Source organism: Solanum stenotomum, chromosome 7 (assembly GCF_019186545.1).
Source record: "Solanum stenotomum isolate F172 chromosome 7, ASM1918654v1, whole genome shotgun sequence".
Lineage (NCBI taxonomy): Eukaryota > Viridiplantae > Streptophyta > Magnoliopsida > Solanales > Solanaceae > Solanum > Solanum stenotomum.
Genome location: NC_064288.1, coordinates 46,774,173 through 46,784,025, shown reverse-complemented (window position 1 = coordinate 46,784,025; position 9,853 = coordinate 46,774,173). Strand labels below are relative to the sequence as shown.

At 29.7% G+C, this 9,853-nt stretch overlaps 1 pseudogene across 1 annotated transcript; it reads left to right on the top strand.

Annotated features, from left to right (window-relative positions):
* The first annotated feature begins 1,230 nt into the window (after positions 1-1,230).
* LOC125871130 (methyl jasmonate esterase 1-like) lies at positions 1,231-2,506 on the top strand (annotated as a pseudogene). The gene is made up of 2 exons (XR_007446976.1): positions 1,231-1,910; positions 2,008-2,506. The product of XR_007446976.1 is annotated as a methyl jasmonate esterase 1-like (transcript).
* The last annotated feature ends 7,347 nt before the right edge of the window (positions 2,507-9,853 follow it).

Genomic DNA, 9,853 nt, shown 5'->3' with positions numbered 1-9,853 from the left:
AAAGGGTAGGGTTCGGATGAATTAATGAGTAGGGACAGGGGGGTTAAATGGTCAAGTGGGGGTTGGGGAGGGTTGAATGAGTAGGGTCTGACATTAAATTTAAAATGTCAGTTATACAACTTATTTTCTCTACTTTCATTAGGAAAGTCATTCTCTTTATTTTAAGGAATTTGTTTTACTAGAAAAAATATTTTGATCAACCGAATATAATTTTTCTTAGAGAACTTCATTGCAAACACAATCTAATTCCATAAAACAGGAGATATATAGGTACTGAAATTGAAATTAAATTCTTACCACTTATCGACACCTTGCTGATTCCTTACAAAAAGGGTAATAAATTTGTACTCCCTCCGTCCACAATTAATTGTCATGGTTTCCTTTTTTAGAGTCAAACAATAAGAACTTTGACCAACATTTTACGATGTATATTTTCATCATATTGATATGCAAAAAATTGCAACTTATAGTGCTTTTCGTATAGTTTTTGAATATCTAATTTTTTTTTAAAAAATATCGAATTAATGTAATCTAATTTAACTTTAAAAATTAGTCAAATTGACTTTCGAAAAGCGCAACATGACAAATAAAAGTGGACAGAGGGAGTAGTTATTAGTTTGAACTATATTTGTTGAGGGGTTACCATCAAGCAGACAGATCATTAATTTGTAATTTATTGCAATTCAAACACATTTTCTTTTTTCACATGTAGAAATTTAAAAGCTGTAACCCTAGTTCCTCCAATAATCAAATGCCTAAAATAATAGCGCAACGTGAGTGGTAAATACTCACTTGCACATAACATATTCACTCTAAAATATATAACTTAATTATAGTTAAGTGATTTAATATGGTGTACGTGTATATATTGATTAAGTCATAATACATAAACATGCCTTTTAAGTTAGCCTTAACTGACATCTTTGCTCTCTAATTTTGGCGTGCACAATAGATATTTCAACTTGTATAAAATTGAAAAATAGAACATGATTAGTCCAACGTGGGATTCTATGCGATAATTTAGTGTCATATGTGGTGTTCAATTTTATACAAATTTTCATGCTTACTTGTGCACATCCAAAATTGAAGGACATAGATGTCAACTGAAAATAAATTAAAAAACTCATTTATGTATTATGCTTTTGATTAATCATTATTAATAAATAATAATCCATTTATTGACTTGGTATTATTGATATTAGAGTAGGAGACTAGGAGTAAATTTTGTACCAATATGGGGTCGCTTCTGCATGGAAGTAAGTTAGAAAAAGACAAATCCTTGAATTATAAAGTTGTTATGTAATAATTTAAATTTTATGCTCATTCTTCAAAGAAAAAAACAAGATATGGAGAAAAGCAATTGTCTAACAAGTCTAGTAGTTCTAATACTTGTCCTGCCATATGTAAATGCAACCTTGTCAAAGCCAAAAGCTGCAAAGCACTTTGTGTTGGTTCATAAGGCATGTCATGGAGCCTGGTCTTGGTACAAAATTATAGCATTGATGAAATCTTCAGGGCATAATGTCACAGCTCTTGACTTAGGTGCTTCAGGAATTAACTCGAAACAGGCCCGCGAAATTACACATTTTTCTGATTTCTTGAGTCCGTTAATCGAGTTCATGACTTCTCTTCCTGCACATAAAAATGTTTACCCATTTTCAGGCAAATTGACTGATACAATTAATTCTACCAATTCCCGGATGGTGGAACCAACTTGCAATATTCCCCCTTGTGGTAATATGTGATGCAATGCAGTGGTATCTAAATATACTTCGTTATAGTTATGCAATGCAGTAGTATCGAAACTTGATAATCGTGTTATATACGATAAGGGGCCTTCGAATCCTCCAACCTTCATTTTAGGTCCGAAGTACTTAGCAAGTAATGTTTACCAACAGAGCCCAATTCAGGTAAGAAAATCATAATACAAATTACATATTTATTCAAGTACTTGATTGCAACTTGAAACTGATGTAAAATTGGTTTAATTTTCTTTCTTGGTGTTAGGATTTGGCGTTGGCCACTACACTAGTAAGGGAAATATTTTTTTACAGTGTGGAAGATGTTTCTAACGAGATAATTCTTTCGAGAAAAAGATATGGATCAATTAGGCGAGCGTTTGTTGTTACTCCGGAAGATAAACTTCTAAAAAAAGAATTTCAACAATTGATGATTAAAAGAAATCCACCTGATGAAGTAAAAGAGATCCAGGGCGCTGACCATATGGTCATGATGTCTAAGCCCCATGAACTTTTTAAATTTCTTCTGAGATTTGCTGACAAGGGACTAACTCACGTGTCTGTTGCAACTGTATGACGATCTAAGTTGTTTCATGAAAGTCCTCCCAGCTAGTTGATTTGATGTTCCAATCATTTTCTCCAAGTGGTTGATGTTTTCTTTCATTGTAATATTAGTGTTTGGAATTGACATCAATAAACGACTTATATTTCCAATATATCCATAGTGTTGTTGTTTTAGTTCAATTTTCTGTATTATCATTAGCATTACGACATTTCTTTTTAGCTTAAATACATAGTTTATTTGGATTGAATAATTAATTTTTTCTTTACAAATAAATAAATACACTTCAAAATAATTCAAATCAAAGCTTCATTTTAGGCTTGAAGCCCAAATTTATGTCCTGCATCAAAAGGTGACTTGACATTCCTATCAAATTCCAGACTAATACGGTGATGTCACATGCTCAAATGATATAACAATTTCAGTCAAATTCAAGAACTAGCCAAAAGTCGCCAAGTGGCTAAAATAGCATGTCTTAGCCAATCATAAGCAACCTTATCTACTCCCTACAATTATAAATAGAGCAGTTACAAATTATCCTCTTAAAAGAGGTAGCTCCTCTTGATATATCTTTGAACTCATAACTCATTTAGCATCAAAGTTTCTCTTTTCTCAATGTAAAAACTGATATCTTTGGGAATACTTGGTTCCCTTATACTCTTACTCAATTTATACTTGAAAACTATATCAAAATCATATTGTGATATGATCATTGATGACTCGGAAAGCCATACTGCATAAACATTGATGGTATATCTAGATACCATACTGCTTAAACATTATTGACATATTCGATTGTCATACTAATCATGTTTTAAAAACTCTTTTTCTTAAAACTCATCTTTACTTTTTCAAAAACTCAGTTTAAGATAAAAATGTTGGCTTTAAAAAATTCTCAAAATTTATGACTCAAAATAGGTTTCATGCTAAAATATAGACATGAACAACTCAACTCAAGGATCTCAGTAACGATATAGAAAAACTAAATACTCAGAACTTAACGGTACTACTCATCTCAAGAATACTCAATTTATAAGGTTCATGCTGAAATATAGACATGAACAAATCAACTCAAGAATCTTAGTAACAGGTATTACTCATCTCAAGAATACTCAATTTTAGGGTTCATGCTGAAATATAGACATGAACAAATCAACTCAAGAATCTTAATGCATTACATATATCAATTCAATAATTAGGAATATAATTTCAAAAAGAATGAGGAACTCAAAAACTCAAATCTCATCTCAAGAATACTCAAATCTAGGGATAGAATCCTAGATTACTCTTTTACTGATTTGAAAGTAGATGTAGGGCGTGAGGACGAACTATTCCAACACTATGATAGTCTTACATACCTGAAAAGAACTAGGTTTTTGAAGAATCTTGAAGAATAACTTGACTAGAAGCCTTGAAACCTTAGTTTGAAGGAGAACAATCAAGAAAACCTTTCTTGAGATACTCACTACTAAAAAACTGCCAAAAAGAGATGGAAAAAAGCGACGGACTGCGCCGCTTTTTTTGCCAAAAGCGATGCAGTCAATCTCGTCGCTTTTTGGCCAAAAGCGACGCAGTCAATCTCGTCGCTTTTTGGCTCGACACTTTTCCAAAAGCGACGGACTACGTCGCTTTTGTTGTTTTTTTTTTTTTTAAAGAATGTGACGCCATCCGTCGCTTTTTTTATTTTTATTTTTTTTAATTTTAAAAAAGAGACGAAGTCCGTCGCTTTAATTAATTTTTAATTTTTTTAGAATCTTGAAAAGCGACGGACAATGAGACGCCGTCCGTCTCTTTTTTGGAAATAAAAATTTGAAAAATCCAAAAAAGTGACGAACTAAAGGACCCTGTCCGTCGCTTTTCTAGGTTTTAAAAAAATAAAATTAAAAAAGCGACGGACTAAAGGACCTTGTCCGTCACTTTTCTAGGTTTTTAAAAATATAAAATCCAAAAAAGCGATGGACAAAACCACCCTGTCCGTCGCTTTTCTACAATTTTTTTGACAGCAGAAACTGCCAGTGCAGTTTCTGCTGCCCACCTACAAAAGCAATTCAATTCAATTCAGTTCAGTTCAGCCTCAATCAAACACAAAACATTATAAAGAAGCTACACAAAATATAAAACAACAAACTTAAATTAACATTCAAAAATATCTAAATCACAATTTAAAGACTTATAAAGTCTTTCAAAATTTGTTTCAAAATTACAAATAGTTCATAGGGACTATATTTCATCAGGATTTCTAAAGTTCAACCTAATAATTAGTTCATAAATTCTATAAATCAAGATTTCTAAAGTTCACAACCTAAAGTTTAAAATCCTACAATAATTCAAGATTTCTAAAGTTCACAACTTAAAGTTCTAAAATTCCACAGATTTCTGTAAAGTTTATAACTTAAAGTTCTAAAATCCTACAATAATTCAAGATTTCTAACGTTCACAATCTTATAAAGTTCTAAAATCCTACAAAAATTCAAGTTCTCTAAAGTTCACAACTTTAAGTTCTAAAATTCTACAATAATTCAAGATTTCTAAAGTTCACAATCTAAAGTTCTAAAATCCTACAATAATTCAAGATTGTTAATGTTTACAATCTTATAAAGTTATAAATACAATAATTCAAGATTTCTAAAGTTCACAACTTAAAGTTCTAAAATCCCACAATAATTCAAGATTTCTAAAGTTCACAACCTAAATTTCTAAAATCCTAAAATAATTCAAGATTTCTAAAGTTCACAACCTAAAGTTTAAAATCCTACAATAATTCAAGACTTCTAAAGTTCACAACTTAAAGTTCTAAAATCCCACAATAATTCAAGATTTCTAAAGTTCACAACCTAAAATTCTAAAATTCTAAAATCCTACAATAATTCAAGATTTTTAAAGTTCACAACCAAAATAAATTATACAACCCATAGAAAAAAGTATAATAAGTGCAGTAAGAGGTAACCTCATATACAAAAAATTTAAGTTTATAATAAGTGCTAACTACTTAGTAGCAATAAATGACAGAAATATAGATAAATCACTAGTATTATACTGGCGAATGTCAGGAATAGAACTAGCCCCAGGAAGTAAAATATTTACAACTAGATGTAAAAACTTTTATGTTCTAACAACAAAACATAAAATAACAGCAAAAAATAAAATAGACAAAATAAAAATAGAAGATCCCTTTGAAAGAATAGTTACAGTCATAGATAAAAATGATTATAGTTACAATGAAATTGATATAGAAGAAGATTTAGAAATAGTAAAACAAAGACTAAGCACATCGAAAAGAATAAACAATGAGATACCCCAAATATCATCAAAAATGAGTACCTCAAGGAGAGTAGATAAAACCCCACAAAAATCAATGGAAGAAGATATAAAACCACATCATTACTACATAACCGGAATAATGGAACAACGAAAATATTTAATATTAATAGATACAGGACGAGAAGAAAACTATATCACAAGAGAATTAGTGACGGAAGATGAAATAATAACTATTGAACAATCATGCTCCGAACTACCAAAAACATTAATGTATACCGAAGAAACTACAGAAAAGGAAATAATCATCGGAGGAGTACCAATAGTGATAAAATTCAAAATATATCAAGGAAATGAAAATATCATTTTAGGAATAAAATGGTTAGAACAAGTAAAACCATATAATCTAGAAGACAAACAGTTAACAATAAATTATGAAAATAAAAGAGTAATAATAAAAAGGACTTTGGTATGATAAAAATATGAAAATATATATACTTGCAAAGATAATAATAGAAGGATATTACAACCGATATTATACACCAATGATAGATACGGGAGCAGAAGCTAATATATGTAAATATAATTGTTTACCAGAAGATAAGTGGGAAAAATTAAAAACACCTATAGTAGTAACAGGATTTAATAATGAAGGAAGCATGATCACATATAAGGCAAAAAATATAAAAGTACAAATATGGGATAAGATATTAACTATAGAAGAAATATATAACTTTGAATTAACTACAAAAGATATGCTATTAGGAATGCCATTTTTAGAAAAATTATACCCACATATAATAACAAAAACACACTGGTGGTTCACGACACCGTGTAAACAAAAAATAGGAGCAAAAAGAGTAAATAATAAAAAACGAAAAACAACGGAATGGATAAAAGGAAGTGAAAAAATTACACAAAAATTAGAAAATATAAAAGAAGAAGACCCTAAAATAGAATTAATTATATTCTCTATAGATAAAGTAAAAATAATTCAAGATAAGTTAGAATTATTATATAGTGAGGATCCTTTACAAGGATGGGAAAAACATAAAACAAAAGTAAAAATTGAGCTAATTGATAATAACAGTATAATAACCCAAAAACCATTAAAGTATAATTTTAATGATTTAACCGAATTTAAGATACATATAGATGAATTACTAGAAAGAGGATATATACAAGAAAGCAATAGTAAGCATATAAACCCGACATTTATCGTAAATAAACATAGTGAACAAAAAAGAGGAAAAAGAAGAATGGTTATTGATTATAGAAATTTAAATGCAAAAACTAAAATATATAATTATCCAATACCAAATAAAATACTAAAGATAAGACAAATACAAGGATATAATTATTTTAGCAAATTTGATTGTAAATCAGGATTTTATCACTTAAAACTAGAAGAAGAATCTAAAAAACTAACAGCGTTCACTCTACCACAAGGATTTTATGAATGGAATGTATTACCATTTGGATATAAAAACGCACCAGGTAGATATCAATACTTTATGGACAATTACTTTAAACAAATAGAAAATTGTGTAGTGTACATTGATGATATATTATTATATTCTAAAACAAAAGATGAACATATAAGATTATTAGAAAAATTTATACACATCATAGAATATTCAGGTATAAGTCTAAGTAAAAAGAAAGCAGACATAATGAAAAATCAAATAGAATTCTTAGGAATACAAATTGATAAAAACGGAATAAAAATGCAAACACATATAGTACAAAAAATAATTAACTCAAATGAACAACTAGATACAAAAAAGAAATTACAGTCATTCTTAGGACTAGTAAATCAAGTAAGAGAATACATACCAAAATTAGCAGAGAATTTAAAACCATTACAATAAAAATTAAAGAAAGATATAGAATATCAGTTTGATAAAAAAGACCAAATACAAATACAAAAGGTGAAATTATTATATAAAAACATACCTAAACTATACTTTCCATATGAAAACAAAAAATTTACTTATATAATAGAATCAGATGCGAGTGAAAAAAGTTATGGAGGAATATTAAAATACATGTATGATGACTCTACGATAGAACATCATTGCAGGTATTATTCAGGAACATTTAATAATACAGAAATAAAATGGGAAATAAATAGAAAAGAATTATATTCAGTCTATAAGTGTTTATTATTATTTGAACCATATATTGTATATAACAAATTTATTATAAGAACAGATAATACACAAGTAAAATGGTGGCTAACAAGAAAAATACAAGATTCGGTAACAACAAAAGAAATAAGGAGATTGGTATTAAATATATTAAATTTTACATTTACAATTGAAATAATAAATACTGATAAGAATGTTATTGCAGATTACCTATCACGACAAAGCTACTCAGACTGAGACTGAGGAAGAAGATACAATCGAAAAAATACTCAAAGCTATTACTACACTTTGTACAAAAGTGGATAGTATGGACGACGAGATACAAAAGCTAAAAAATAATGAAGATAATCTGAAGTCTAAAGCTAGTCAGCAACATGACAATAAAAATGCGGAGCTATGTCGATCGGAAGACGGAAAAAAGCCAGAGCTAAAAGGAGACTATGGGAAACTCCTTAAAACCCATAATGTTTGTTTAAATACAGCTGCAGGTACAAGCAAACAAGTTAGTGGTAAACAACATAAAAATGTGAACTTAAACCAGCTATTTTCAAAACCATTTACCCAAAGGACACCTAGACATGTGTCCATAGAGCCACAAACATCTACATACGCAGATAGTTTGCAAAACCAAAATGAGAAAAAGACATATAACTACATCACACGAACCTATATTGAAAATATCCACAAAATCGAAACCTATTTAAACCGCAACTCCAGGTCAATTACAAAAGAACCAAACCAAGATTTTTTGCCACAAAAGTTACAAGGATATAACAAGTTAATTGCACAACCGAAAACTAACGCTAATTTAGTAAGAACATGTTACAACTACGGACTGTTAAATACCGTATACACATGCAACGGAGAAGAAGTTAGTGGAATACCAGAACTACATAAAGCATTCATCACGTACAAAAGAGTTACGAAAGGAAATTTATTCTATATAAAATTCTATACAGCGCCAACGGAGATATTATACGAGGAAATAAAACCTCCAATACAGGTTATCAAGATAGGATTAACTAAAGATATGATTATACCCGAGGATATCGGACAACAAGAAGAGATATGCAAAATAGAGATACCAAGTTTTTATGCCAACAAAAGGATAATTGGTATATCAACAATTATACAAAAGTTAGCAAATAATTATTTAAACGGAAACGCTATATGGAGCTTTAATACAAGTGACCAGCTAATGATTTATACCAATACAAGGGAGCTAAGGAAAGCAGATATGGATGAAGTCCAAATATGGATTTTATCACTACTAAAGCCAGAAGAACGACCTACGACACGAGCACTAAAAGAAGGATTTATTTCAGCAGAATTATTAATCAGATATTGCAAGCTAATTGGTCATAAATACCCGGACCATATATGTTCAAAGTGCAATGGAGAAGATAATAAAATTCCAGACGTCTAGCTGGAAGAATCAACGAGGAAGAAAACAAGAAGGAGAAAAAGATATGAAACGGAAAAAGTTATGTGTAAAATAATGTAAATGTAAAAAGTCATAATAGTTTGATGTGTGTCATAAAGTAAGTATGGGTCTTTCAAGATAAATGTACAAATAATGACAAGTGTATGTGGTAGATAGTGTATATTATTGATATGTGCAAATAAGTCGTAAAGAGGATAGTGATAGACAAAATAAGAACTATTCATGAATAGTAGTCATGAATAGTAATAAATAGTAGTGGACAGATGTAGGATAAGTATTTAGAATAGTAAATTTGTATGTCTATATATAGACTTAGTAGTAAACATTGTAAAGGAGCAATGTCTGATAAATAAAAACTCTCCTTTCAAAAAACTCTCTTAAAGATACTAAATACTTAAAAGTTAATGGATAAATCTGAAATCCAGTCAGATATTTCAGATAGCATGGCTAAGCAAGAGGCAAAGGTATATTGTTCAAAAAATATGCGGAACTAATTTCATATATTCATGAATATCATATATATGATTGAATAAATTTATGTTAGTTATTATGTATTAGAATTATTTGAATCATGATTTCTAGTTTATTAGCACACTGGAAACAGGGAGAAAACTTCTATACTATGCCATCCTAATGTTGAAACCGGTAGGCGAGGAAAGCCGTTTAGGGGAGTAAACAAAGTTGAGGCGCTGATAAGAAG